Source organism: Homarus americanus, unplaced genomic scaffold (assembly GCF_018991925.1).
Source record: "Homarus americanus isolate GMGI-L3 unplaced genomic scaffold, GMGI_Hamer_2.0 scaffold32583, whole genome shotgun sequence".
NCBI classification, from domain to species: domain Eukaryota; kingdom Metazoa; phylum Arthropoda; class Malacostraca; order Decapoda; family Nephropidae; genus Homarus; species Homarus americanus.
Genome location: NW_024713129.1, coordinates 10,406,322 through 10,421,140, shown reverse-complemented (window position 1 = coordinate 10,421,140; position 14,819 = coordinate 10,406,322).

Here is a 14,819-nt window from a genome sequence, read left to right as displayed (position 1 = left end):
AATCTTGCAAACTTTCTCCTGCTATTACCAGAATATATCATTAGCAATTCTTCAGACTATGCCAGTAGTTTTACTACACTGTAAACCAAGGGTTCTCAAACTGGGGTTCATAGCCCCAAGGGGTATGCAGGAGGGTTTCAAGGTGGTATATTGAGGGCTGGCAAAAACATATATAGCATATACTAATTTCACCAGATTTAATTCATGAGATGATATAAATTTAATGTTATATTTAAAATATGGAAAGTGGCTTTCCGCACCAAATATGTTTTAACATTGTGTATACACCTAAACCCCGACTTACGACGGGGTTAGGGACCCAAATCCAGGTCGTAAGTCCGATATGGTCGTAAGTCCGATATGGTCGTAAGTCGTTGGTCGTAAGTCGATATAGATTAAAAAAAAAAAAAAAATTTTTTTTTAATAAATCTACAATGAAATACAGTACAGTAAAAGTAATGAATAATGATGAATGGATACAGTACAGTGAAAGTAATAAATAATAAGGAATGGATACAGTGTACTGAGCACTTAACCTTTAATGTAGTCAGCTGAATGCACATAGGGCCCCCATAATTTTCTAATTATACATGGAGACTACATTAACTGGAAACGTTCGGTATAGAAAATAGTGTGTCATTTAATTTGTGGTTTTTTGGGTTTGGTGTTTTTGTGTTTTTTTTTTTTTGTTTTTTTGGTTTTGTTTTTTTTGAACAAAAATTTATGTATGATTTTAAAGAAAAAATGACATTTATACCATGCAGGGTTGGTATACTCAGTAATAAGTCCCATTTGCTCGAAATCCATTTAGTCAATTTGGTTACTATATATATATATATATATATATATATATATATATATTAAACATATAATAGTACAAAAATAATATATTGCATAGGATATAGTGCTATACCTAAATACATAATATTTCGCATGTTATCTCATTTAGAAATTTTCGGCCGTTAGGATATGCTTAAGATATTTATTAATAAAGTCGAAGTAGGTCTGGTGTTCATTTGTGATTTTATGTATGTGTGTGTGTATATATATATATATATATATATATATATATATATATATATATATATATATATATATATATATATATATATATATATATATATATATATATATCAGTGATATTGGTGAAAATGCTAGGAGTAAGCAAATGGCTTCTTCTTGTAAAGTCCGAGATCTTAAAAATTCTTTAGATCACAGACTGTATGTGATCTAAGATCTTTTAGATCGTGAATATATATATATATATATATATATATATATATATATATATATATATATATATATATATATATATATATATATATATATATATATATATATATATATATATATATATATATATATATATATATATATATATATATATATATATATATATATATATATATATATATATATATATATATATATACAGTATTACCCATACTTGGTTTCACTTAGCGTTTTATCATATCGCTTGATGCCTGCCAGATGTGAACTTTCATAAGCTGCAGTTTTTTCCACATATCTTGGTGAGTGTCGGCTCCAGACTATTTTTGGTGCCCCACCTGCCTGACTGTTTAGCTCATAAAATTCATACAAATTACCCGGCCAGAATATAATTTACATTGCTGGAATTCTTATAATTTGGTGATCATTTTGAATATAAACATCATATTTTTGCATTAGACATACAAATTTTAGATAAAAATTTTCTCAAATTAACTATGTTATCTTTTTGCAAAATATATGACATTTATATTCAAAATATTCCTTGGTCTTACAAGGAATCCAGCAATGTCAATTATATTATCCTAACTTTAGTTTGAGTATTATTTATTAAAATTTAGTGGTTATCCACACATCTCCTTGGGGACGGTTGGTGGGGTGGGGGGAGGAGGACCGACCGACCATCTGTTACCTGTGAAGAATTATTTTTTTTTTATTAACTGAATGTTGTTTTAGCTCTAAAATTCATACAAATTACCGGTCAGAATATAATTTACATTGCTGGAATTCTTATAATTTGGTGATCATTTTGAATATAAACATCTATATTTTCATTAAACATACAAATTTTTAGATAAAAATTTTTCTCTAGGTAACTATGTTATCTTTTTGTGCAAAATATATATTTATATTCAAAAAATTTCCTGGTCTTACAAAATCCAGCAATGTCAATTGTATTATCCTAACTTTAGTTTGAGGTATTATTTATTAAAATTTAGTGGTTTCCCCAAAATTTCTCTGAGAGGGAAGAGCCAGCGAGTGTAGTGTGTGAGGGGGGAGAGTTGAGTCCATTATTTGAATGGACATTAACTGGCGACTGTATTTCTCTATTTCTCTTAAGTATTAATTGTGTGCATGTACCATCATAAAATTAAGATGTTATTTTTACTACAACATAGGTATTTGCCTTCAAAAAGTGGAGTTTGGGGGTGGGGCGGTTTCTATTGGAATTAATCCCATATGTTCTGTTGTTCACTTCTTGTATTTCATAGCAGGACCCTCTGGGTTCAATTGACGGCGTTAAGTGAAATTAACTGTATATATATATATATATATATATATATATATATATATATATATATATATATATATATATATATATATATATATATATATATATATATATATATATATATATATATATATATATATATATATATATATATATATATATATATATATATAACGTTACTGTGGCATTTAAAAACTCATGCACTGTTAAACAAATGTTAATCAAGAACTCCCCTAACAACACAATTGGTTGCATATATATATGTACAGTCAACCCTCACTTTACGCGGTTAATTCAACCCACAGGGTACCGCGGAAAGTGAGAAATGCGTAAAGTGAACAACATAACATATGGGATTAAATGAAATAGAGACCGGGCCGACCCCCAAACTCCACTTTTTGACGACACACAACTATGTTGTAGTAAAAATATTATCTTAACTTTATGATGGTATGCCCACACAATTAATAATTAAGAGAAATATCAATAATATTAGGTTTTTTAACACTTATATTAGTAGAAAAGATGGCTGGGCACACGGGGATGGGCGGTTGGTTCCGAGGCAGAGGGCAGATTATTGGCCCTCACCTGTATCACTTGTATCAATTGTATCACTATCCACCACAGAGGCTTGCAGGGCCTCTTTGTCAAACCCCTCAAAGTCCATATAAGTCCATATCCTCACTGTAATTATCACTATCACTGACTTGGGCCGGCTGTGGTGGGTGGCGGGTGAAGAACTCGGTAATGTTTTGATGACTGGGCGACCTTGTGCGCACCATGCTCGCACCGCTTACACAACATGGCGGATGGCGGGAGAGGGTGGGAGAGATGGCGGGAGGTTTGGATCCAAAAATGGCGCGGCTCGCCAGCCGCTCTCCGCGTAAAGGGGTACACGCACCGCAGAATGTGAGCATTCCTGTTTCGGCAGGGTACCGCGTAAACGTGGAAACGCGGAATGTGGGACCGCGTAAAGCGAGGGTTGACTGTATATATAAGTTGGAATACAGTGTAGTACATGTAAAAGAAAAATTTTCCTTGTGGTTTATTTTCTGAGGCTGAGTAAACAATGAAAGTGGAACTCATAGGACTGATGAGGTGATGTAAATACAGTACAGCACACTGTAAACTAAGCAACTCTTTGGTACACAAGCCAGCAGTGTGAGAGGCATTACACTCAAGCACCTTAGCTTCCCTATATGTGTAGTTAGGTACCCTTTCATGGCATAGAGGACTAGGAGTGCACAGAGTTTAAACCAGCCACTGCATTCTTTGTTTTGGTCCCCCAAACAATACAGTAGTATATAAAAATTCCCAGGTTAGGGAGATAATTTACTTCAGTAATCTACAGTCTTGTTCAAGATTCTTCGAACACTGGTGGAGACAGCTGGTAAATCAAGGCCGTTTGTTTACTATGTATGTAGTATAAAATAATATGAAAAACAAAGCCTAACCATTAAATTAAGCAACGGGGAACTAAGTAACCAATCACCGATCACTTTGATCACTTTTACATTTTTCCTTAATTTTTACTACATACTACTGTATAGTAAACAAACAGCCTTGAGTTGCCAGTTGTCTCCAGCAGTGTTCGAAGAATCTTGAACGAGACTGTACCAATGCCTCTTCTACGCAGATTCAAAATCAATATTATGCCACCACAGAACTCTTGAAATGAGTCTTAAAGCAAGACAGATTATGTTCAGTGTTCTGTGAGGTTTACATTTCCATCATATTTTTCTATCAAATTGAAATAAGTAGACCTACCTTTCCTTAATTTCTTCTTCAACTGCTACTTGTTGGCTGCCAGCAAGGACCCTCTCAGCTTGCAGTGGACCAAACTGCCATCTTTTATGCAACAGCTCCCTTGCATATACGCCTGGTTAGGATTATTTAATATTGCTAGATTAATCATGCTCCCTAGATACCAACAAGACTTTGTTTAGTGACAAAATGAATGATTATACAAGATGAATAATATCAATAATGATATTAACAAAGACACATCATACAATCTATTTCTCACATGCATGCACACACACACAAACACATTGCTCAAATACTGGGCAATGAAGGAAAAACATATGGAAAGACCTTCTACGGTAGACTGGAGACGTGCACTCCATGATTGACTCACGTGAACTGACCGGCACGTGTATACTTGTTTACACTGATGCAGGCGGTAACATCCCATGGCGACATGTGCATCATACATATTCGTAAATGTCTCTCTTAATTCAAAATTTGACCAAATGCAGTACAGGGGTCCTTGAGTTATGAACGTCCAACTTACAAACACCCGAAGATACGACCGAGGTCCCATAAGGTCAATTATTTTAAGAATCCGACATAAGTACAACTGGTTCATAGTATTAACATATGAGAACCAGTTTGCGTGGCGTAGAGGCAAGGCAGAGTGGCAGGTGAGGAGTTATGCTCACTCAGCCACGCACCTTGAGGGAGCATCATTACACCTTATCCTCACCTCAGTAACGTGTGTGATCAAGTGCAAACTGTTGTTTTGTGCTCATTAACTATTTTTCTGCTCTCATCATGGCTCCCAAATGCAAATCTGATGCAAGAAAAGGAAAACAATTATAATTTTTTACTTTCCTTTACTGTATTTTGTCATTCAATTTCTTTTTTCTCTTAAATTTAGTGATTCGAGATGTATAAAAGGACTTAGACTAAGGTATAGCGCACATAGGGTATGTGTTCCAACTTGCGTACATTTCCAACTAAAGAACGTCCTCAGAAACAGAACTCGTTCATAACTTGGGGATCCCCTGTATAGTATTACGAAAATGTTAATATTTATATATCATAATATTTTTATATGTCTCTCATACAAGTATTTTGAAATTTTACCAAATATTACTAAATTTATAACATATTTCTTAACTGCAAAACATTACTAATTATGAGTGATTTTGAATTGGGGGAGTATGAATTATGGGTTTTTTACTGTAAAGTAATTAAATACTTATTGAAATATTTATTACCTTTAGATTATATAGATAGGAAGGTAATAGCTTAAAGGATACCACTTAAATCTTGTTTCTTTCCTTAAGATTTCTCCTTTGGCATCACCATCACTATTTTATGGTAATTTCTACGCTTGCAGGGATTAGCCATGATTACCTGATGGTATGATGTCCCAGTTGCCATTGGATAAATTTTAAGCAAATTTTATGGATGGATGCCCTATTACCAACCCACCTTTACATAGTGGGAACTGAGCATGTGTAGGACATCGAAGTGCCCTCTAAAATAAAAGTTGCCAAATAATACAGAATCACTATTAAATTAGTTAAACACAGTTCAGTTACTGGATATATTAGACTACAAAATGAATACAGGTATATATATATTTTTCCTCTGAATACATATTATTAACAAATTGCTTTGGAAAGTGCAATCAAGTAGGGGAAAAACTTTAAATGTCTTCTGTAATACAAATTTTCACACTGCCAATAAGAAGTTTACTGACTAATATCCCAATCAAACCTACCTGGGAGTTATAAGATATAACAACATTCACAGGTAACAGTGTTTCAAGTGATCTTTTATTCACGCCTTATCTTTCAAAGTACAGGTACTGTAAAGATAAACTCCATTGGAGGGAGTTTCATTGCAAGAAGGTTACAGTTTTGAAAATGTCTTGTGGGTTTCCCACTATGGAATCTGGCAGATTGCTTGAGCTTGCTAGTCACTTTCTGCTCTTCATAAATTTTGGATTGCAGAGGATAATGAGTGTCCTTCAGTATTAAATTAAAAAAAAAGAAAAAAAGGTTTATTACGACGTAAGGTTGGATGAGATTATACTAGTCCAAGAGAGGTATTGTGATATCATCAGGTATGGTCCATTGCATGTGAGGTTGGTTCCAGTGCACTCTGTTCAAGTTTTTGACAGATTCTCCATACTTTGATGGTACTGTATATTGTACAGTATAGGCACTTCTACCATGATGGATATTTTGAACTTAAAAGTTTTTTCTAAGAATTTGACAAATTTAAGGGCAACAAAAGTTCCTAGACATGACATAGCGCATCTTCCAAAGTACTGTAGTTGCTGAATTTTTGAGGTGTGTGATACAATATACATTGATCATGTAAAGGTTTGCTACCATGCCCTTGTTTCAAATCTTCATTAAGAACATTTGTGCTAGACTGTGGATTTAAAACATCTTGGTTCTTGAAGCCTGACAAGACTATGCTCAAGGGGTGGTTTGGAATTCTTCTTTTATAGCATGACTGTATATATATATATATACAGTCATGAGCCGGTTAACATCCGACCAAACAACGTCCGATCGCATATACGTCCGTGGCCCCCCCCCCCTCCCCCCCAAAAAAAAATCCGTGACGCCTGCTGGACCACCACTCCATGACCCCCTGACGGAGACACGATGATCCTCCCCATACTGGTCAGATATTATGTGTTAAAGGAATATGCTTCCTATCTTAGGCTATTTTTAAACATTTGCCTCCAGGTGTAATGTTAACCTACATCTATTGCGGATAAAATCTTTCACCTACAAATTGACAATAACACATTTACTGTAATCAGACATATCTAGTTGCCTCAACAATTGCAACCCCAGTTGCAATTGGGGTTGCAATTTCAAATTCTGTGGCATTACTAAGTACAGTATTACCCCGCTTTACGCGGTTTCACTTTCCGCGATTTCTCATTTACGCGGTGCCTCGCCAGAACCGAACTTTCACTTTCCGCGGTGCATCTACTCATATACGCGGGAAGCGGCGCGGGCAGGATGCGCACAAGGTCGCCCAGTCATCAAAACATTACCGAGTTCTTCACCCGCCACCCACCACAGCCGGCCTAAGTCAGTGATAGTGAGGATATGGACTTATATGGACTTTGAGGGGTTTGACAAAGAGGCCCTGCAAGCCTATGTGGTGGATAGTGATACAATTGATACAAGTGATACAGGTGAGGGCCAATAATCTGCCCTCTGCCTCAGAACCAACCCCTCATCCCCGTGTGCCCAGCCATCTCTTCTACTAACGTAAGTGTTAAAAAACTAATATTATTGATATTTCTCTTAATTATTAATTGTGTGTGCATACCATCATAAAATTAAGAAGTTATTTTTACTACAACATAGGTATTGTGTCTGAAAAAGTGGAGTTTGGGGGTCGGCCCAGTCTCTATTTCAATTAATCCCATATGTTATGTTGTTCACTTTAAGCGTTTCTTGCTTTACGCGGTCAATTGAACCCACGGCGGCTCGCGTAAATATATATACAGTGAACCCTCACTTTACGCGGTCAATTGAACCCACGGCGGCCCGCGTAAAGCAAGAAACGCGTAAAGTGAACAACATAACATATGGGATTAATTGAAATAGAGACCGGGCCGACCCCCAAACTCCACTTTTTCAGACACAATACCTATGTTGTAGTAAAAATAACTTCTTAATTTTATGATGGTATTCACACACAATTAATAATTAAGAGAAATATCAATATTAGGTTTTTTAACACTTACGTTAGTAGAAGAGATGGCTGGGCACACGAGGATGAGGGGTTGGTTCTGAGGCAGAGGGCAGATTATTGGCCCTCACTTGTATCAATTGTATCACTATCCACCAGAGGCTTGCAGGGCCTCTTTGTCAAACCCCTCAAAGTCCATATAAGTCCATATCCTTACTATCATTATCACTATCACTGACTTGGGCCGGCTGTGGCGGGTGGCGGGTGAAGAACTCAGTAATGTTTTGATGACTGGGCGACCTTGTGCGCACCCTGTTCGCGCCGCTCTCCGCGTAAAAGGGTACACATGCCGTGGAAAGTGAGCATTCCATGTTCGGCAGGGTACCGCGTAAACGTGGAAACGCGTAAAGTGGGACCGCATAAAGCGAGGGTTGACTGTATATATTATTAATTAAAATCTTATTGACTTTTCAATTAATAATATGTAATTTACTCTCTCAAGTACAGTAGTTTTGTGGCTGGCTTCTCAGGGAGTAGTTCTCGACTGTGTCAGTCATGTAAATAATAATAATAATAATACAGCTGCTCCTCGATTTATGACGGGGTTGGGGACCCAAATCCAGGTCGTAAGTCGAAAATGCTTAAATAATACAGTTCATAGAAAACTTAATGTGGGTGTCTCTTTTTCTTTTCAGCACCACAAAACTCTCACTTTTAAGCTTGCCAGCCATTTTAAAGTGAATTACAAACGAAAATTTTGTCAGTACACAGCGCAATCACTAATGTTGGGACTCGAAAATACGTAATTTGACATTTTGTTACGACTGAGGCGGCCGTATGTCCAGATGGCTGTAGGTCGAGTATGTCGTAAGTCAAGGAGTAGCTGTAATAATAATAATAATAATAATAATAATAATAATAATAATAATAATAATAATAATAATAATAATAATAATAATAATATTAATAATAATATTATAATAATAATATTATAATAATAATATTATAATAATAATAATAATAATAATAATAATAATAATAATAATAATAATAATAATAATACAGTAATAATAATAATAATAATAATGTGTAAAGTGTTTCTATATTGACAAATTGTGTTAGTGAAATCGTAGATGTGAAATTAGAGGCGTTACTGTAGCAAGAAAATCTAATGAGGTAATCAAAGAAAACAGAGAGAAAGCCACAATACATACTGTACTGTACTTCAATGTTTTAGCCTAAATGCTTTTTACATAAACCACTAACAAAATTGGATGGGATGGCAGTCCAGGTAGGCAGACAGGTATAAAACGAATAAGCTTCACTAAATATGACTGGAGGCATAAAAAAATTATGTGTTCAATTTTCAAAGACTTTTATCAAAATAATATTATGTGGACAGAAATTTTAAATGTGTTAAGAGCATTTGTAGATGACTTACCTGTATGAGTGTCCTCCTCTTTCAGCTGGAGAATGTGTGGTATTGAACGTCTTGCTCTAGTAGATACTTCAGTGTCTGCCACTTTCTTTAATGGACCATGCTCCTCGCAATCACCTTCATGACTCTTCTGACAATCCTCACACCCTACATATGGAAAATAAGCTTTAGTGTACTGTACACATACAAACAACACACTGGAACAAAAAATAGTTACAAAAACCTGTTTTTACATGAAGGATAAATATGGAACTTACAGACTGGTAACATAAATACAGTACAATATTATAAAAAGAACACAAACATGATGAAAAAGTTTAGAAATGTAAACTCCATCATGCTGCGGGACATCATTTAGCATCCCTAGTCACACCCAGTAGGTCGAGGGTTCGATTCCTTGCTGGTGAGGTCGTTGATTATATGTTCAAAGTCCGCGTGTTAAATGGACTAAAAATGAAGTATATATATGTACCTCGCGTTTCATACCAGCTGGATTCGGTAAAATGCTACTGACACCACATAAGAGGCACGGGCAGTTTCCCAATGAGGTTCACGGCGCCATCAGCTCGATGAACAGGCTTTGTGTGAAATATAACAGAGTCTAGAACTGCTTTTAGTGTCCTTGTGGCCTAGCCGGTAAGCGTTCCCTAGTCCCACCCAGTAGGTCGAGGGTTCGATTCCTTGCTGGTGAGGTCGTTGATTACAAGTGTATATATATATATATATATATATATATATATATATATATATATATATTTATATATATATATATATATATATATATATATATATATATATATATATATATATATATATATATATATATATATATACATATATATATATATATATATATATATATATATATATATATATATATATATATATATATATATATATATATATATATATAGTATATATATATAAAACATAGATAAAAAAAAAATTAATAAAAAATCTACAATGAAATACAGTACAGTAAAAGTAATAAATAATAAGGAATGGATACAGTGTGACTGAGCACTTACCTTTAATGTAGTCAGCTGAATGCACATGGGGCCCCCATAATTTTCTAATTATACATGGAGACTACATTAACTGGAAACGTTTCGGTATAGAAAATGCGTGTGTCATTTGAGAGAAAAAAAAAACAAAAATAATAATAATAAAAAATCTGCGACGGTCGTAAGTCCAAGCAGTCGTAAGTCGGGGTCTAGCTGTGTATATATATATACAGTGGCCCCTCGGTTAACGAACTCAATCCGTTCCAGAAGGTCGTTCGTTAACCGAAACCATTGTTTCAATGGGTTTTTGGATAATTGGTTCCAGCTCACCGAAAATTTCCTAAATTCAACAAAAATGGTAGAAAAGTTCACTTACTTTGAGGTGTGTATGTAGAAGGCTCCTGGATGATGATGATGATGATGGGATTTAGAATGGGGGTGGAGGAGAAGGAAGAAGAGAAGGCATTGGGGTGGAAGAGAAGTCAACCCATGGTGCCATTTCACCCATAAAATTTTAGCTCTCTGGTTTATTCAAGATTATTTTCTTTAAATCAACGCTGCACTGCATTATATATTGTCAATATATAAAATATATTTCAAAATGACCAATAATTTGCTTGGAAACACAGAAAAAAGCGTTTAGTTGAAGAGAGTCTCAAGCAAGATGTTACCTCCAGTGAAAACAGAGAGAGACTGACGCCTGTTTGCTGTGTAAAGAGGCTGGATGCCGCGCATTAAACTAGTCACTTTACCTTCAATTTTGTTCAATAATTGTTAAAATGACTAAAAAATTGAATATTAAACTTTTAAAATTATTGAATAGCATAAACTTCTTGATATTTACAAAAATAGTAAGGAATTTAAGCCCTAGAACCGATTAATGTATTGGCGGACTGATACTAAAGCTGGTTGCCCTGTCAGTGCAAGCGAAAACATGTTGAGGTCGGTTCGTAAGAAGTTCGTTAAGCGAATTTTTTTTCGTTAACCGAATTGAAGATCCTTATGGAAGGCAGTTCGTTAATCGAAATTACGTTAACCGAGGTGTTCGTTAAACGAGGGGTCACTGTATATATATATATATATATATATATATATATATATATATATATATATATATATATATATATATATATATATATATATATATATATATATATATATATATATATATATATATACACATACACAGTGGTCCCTCGGTTAACGAACACAATTTGTTCCACAGAGTCGTTCGTTAACCGAATCCATTATTTCAATGGGATATTGGGTAATTGGTTCCAGCTCACAGAAAAGTACATACAAAGTATAAACAAAATGCAGTAAGTCAGAAACACTCCTAAAATTCCCTAAATCACCTCTTTTTAAATCACTATAAAAAAAAAAAATATATATATATATATATATATATATATATATATATATATATATATATATATATATATATATATATATATATATATATATATATATATAATATATATATATATATATATATATATATATATATATATATATATATATATATATATATATATATATATATATATATATATATAATATATATATATATATATATATATATATATATATATATATATATATATATATATATATATATATATATATATTATATATATATATATATATATATATATATATATATATATATATATATATATATATATATATATATATATATATACATATACACACAGTGGGGTATGCTATAACGAAATCCTACTACGAATATTTATAACGAACGGTTTTACCTATAAATTGAGAGAATGCTATAACGAACGAAACTCCTACAACGAACATTATTTAAATTTTTTTTTTTTACTAATTTATTGTTTTTTTATTACAAGTATTAATGATATTCTTTATTTCAGGGGTTTAGATGCATATTTATGCACTTTTTTACAATTTTTACAATTTTATATTATATTTTTCAGTGTTAAGTGGTTGTATTTGGGGGCCTGGAACGGATTAATCCTATAACGAACGAATGCTATAACGAACAAGGTTCTAGAACCAATTAGATTCGTTATAGCATACCCCACTGTATATATATATATATATATATATATATATATATATATATATATATATATATATATATATATATATATATATATATATATATATATATATATATATATATACGTACATATACACTAGCACTCTTAAATCACTACAGGTACTTCCCGGCTTAAGACCTACTCGACTTACGTCCACCCGCACTTACTACCTGCCTCAGTAGTACCCAAATTTGGTCAAATTATGTATTTTTGAGTCCCAAAGTCAGTACACAGACAAAATTTTCATCTGTAATTCACTTTAAAATGGCTGGCAAGCTTAAAAGTGAGTGTTTTGTGGTACTGAGAAGAAAAAGAGACACCCATTTTCGATTTTATGTGTTATTTAAGCATTTCCAACTTAAGGCCATTTCGACTTACGACCTGGATGTCAGTCCCTAACCCCATCGTAAGTCGGAGAGTACCTGTACTTTAATGTAATACAGGTGATTAACTTTTATCTCTTGTGCAAAATATATGACGTTTATATTCAAATTACAGGGTATTCGCTGTCTTGCAAGGATTCCAGCAATGCAAGTTATATTCTCCTAAATTTAGTCTGTGATATTATATAAGATAAAAGCTGTAAGCCTAAAACCCTGGCTGGGCAGATGGGGGAGAGGGAGAGAGGGAGCGTGGGGGGGAGGTGCAGTGATATGCTCAACACGCCGTTTTCGAGGAACCTAACTCCTGCGGTGGGTGAGGGTTCACTGTATACTGATTTAGTAGTATTTATTAGATAAAATATGATGTATACTATACAGTATTCATCAAAGTGCCTTACAGTACAGTAATCTTTACAGTACAGTACAGTAAACTACAAAATAAGGCATAAAACAAAAAAGAAAGTTTTTCTCTTTTTAACATTCTCACGACAGTGACATAAGTCTTGAGTGTTTCTAAAGAGCCCTGATGGCGGTGGCATCTGGTGAACAGAGAAGGAAACATACTTACAAACCCCAGAATTATCATGAGAAACTCTAGTAAAAGTGATGTTGTATCATATATTAGAAGGCATAACTTGCTGGATCTGCTATTAGAGGGTATCACTTGCTTATCACAGTGATTATGATAGAGAACGAAGTGTGTTGTTTATCTTTATTATTATTTACATTGTAATACTTTGTTTTAATTGTAGAAATATTTGTGATAATCTGTGCCTTGCACTTCAAAGTACATCACGCCCTTAAAATTCGCGGGAGCTTGGGTCTCAAAATGGCCGTGAATATCATTTGCTGACAAGGGAGGGGGGGAGGGGGCTTATATTTTTACTTTTGTGCAAAGAAATGTATATTCCCTTATATGTTTGCTCTTAGGACAATTATTTTTTTTACCTGTACTGCATATGTGTGTGTGTGCGCACACACACACACACACACAAATAAATAATAATGGGAAAATCCTCTCACAAATAATCGGAAATAAGGCAACAAAATTTATTGAAATGTAGAAAAAATGTTGGTGTACCCTCAAGTCAACTTTGCTTTGTTATTAAAGTCGAGTTGGTTGGTTTGCCATATGACAATTTTTCCTCGTAAAAATTACTCTCTCTAGAACGAATGGCTCCCTGTCCCAGCCACACAAATGCCAGCAACTTTCTTGGGTACATCCAAGGTGTCATCCACCAATAATCGAGGACCGTGAATTGTGAGGGCATGCTGTATATGTCAACCTGAAAAGGTTTACTTTTTTTTAGCCTTCACCACAGAAAATGGACAACACACATTATCTTTTAACAAATCTATTTACAGAACTTGTACTGTATATTATTCTACAGGTGGTTTCATTTTAAAGAAAACTAATAACAAATCAGAATACTGTATATATACTTTTCTATGTTTAATACTTGCAATAACATATCAAATGATAAAAATTTTAAGTACAATATGTCATTTGCACACCATGCGCCTTATTTTTAGCTACATTTTATATTACCGCTAATTATTTACATCATAGCCAACTGGTTAAAAGTGGAGTCCCCATAGTGAAGGGGTTAATGAGTAAGAAAATGCAAGTGAAATATGTACTGCTCTGTAATTTAAATAAAAGATTAAGCATAAATATATGTAGTATTATGAATAAATAACCCACAAATGCTTCAGAAATACAGTATGTCTATTGTTTTATTTTGTTTACTGTTCCCCCCTTTTTTCACAAGTTTCTAGGGTCTCGCATAGATGGAAAACACTTTTTTATATACTGTAGTTACCCAAGTAACAGCATAAAGTTTTCTATTATGTTGCATCCTCCATAGATGAGAGATCAATCAGAGGCCACGAAGAACATAATAGGTTTTAAGGGGAGTCAAACTTCCTTTCTCTATA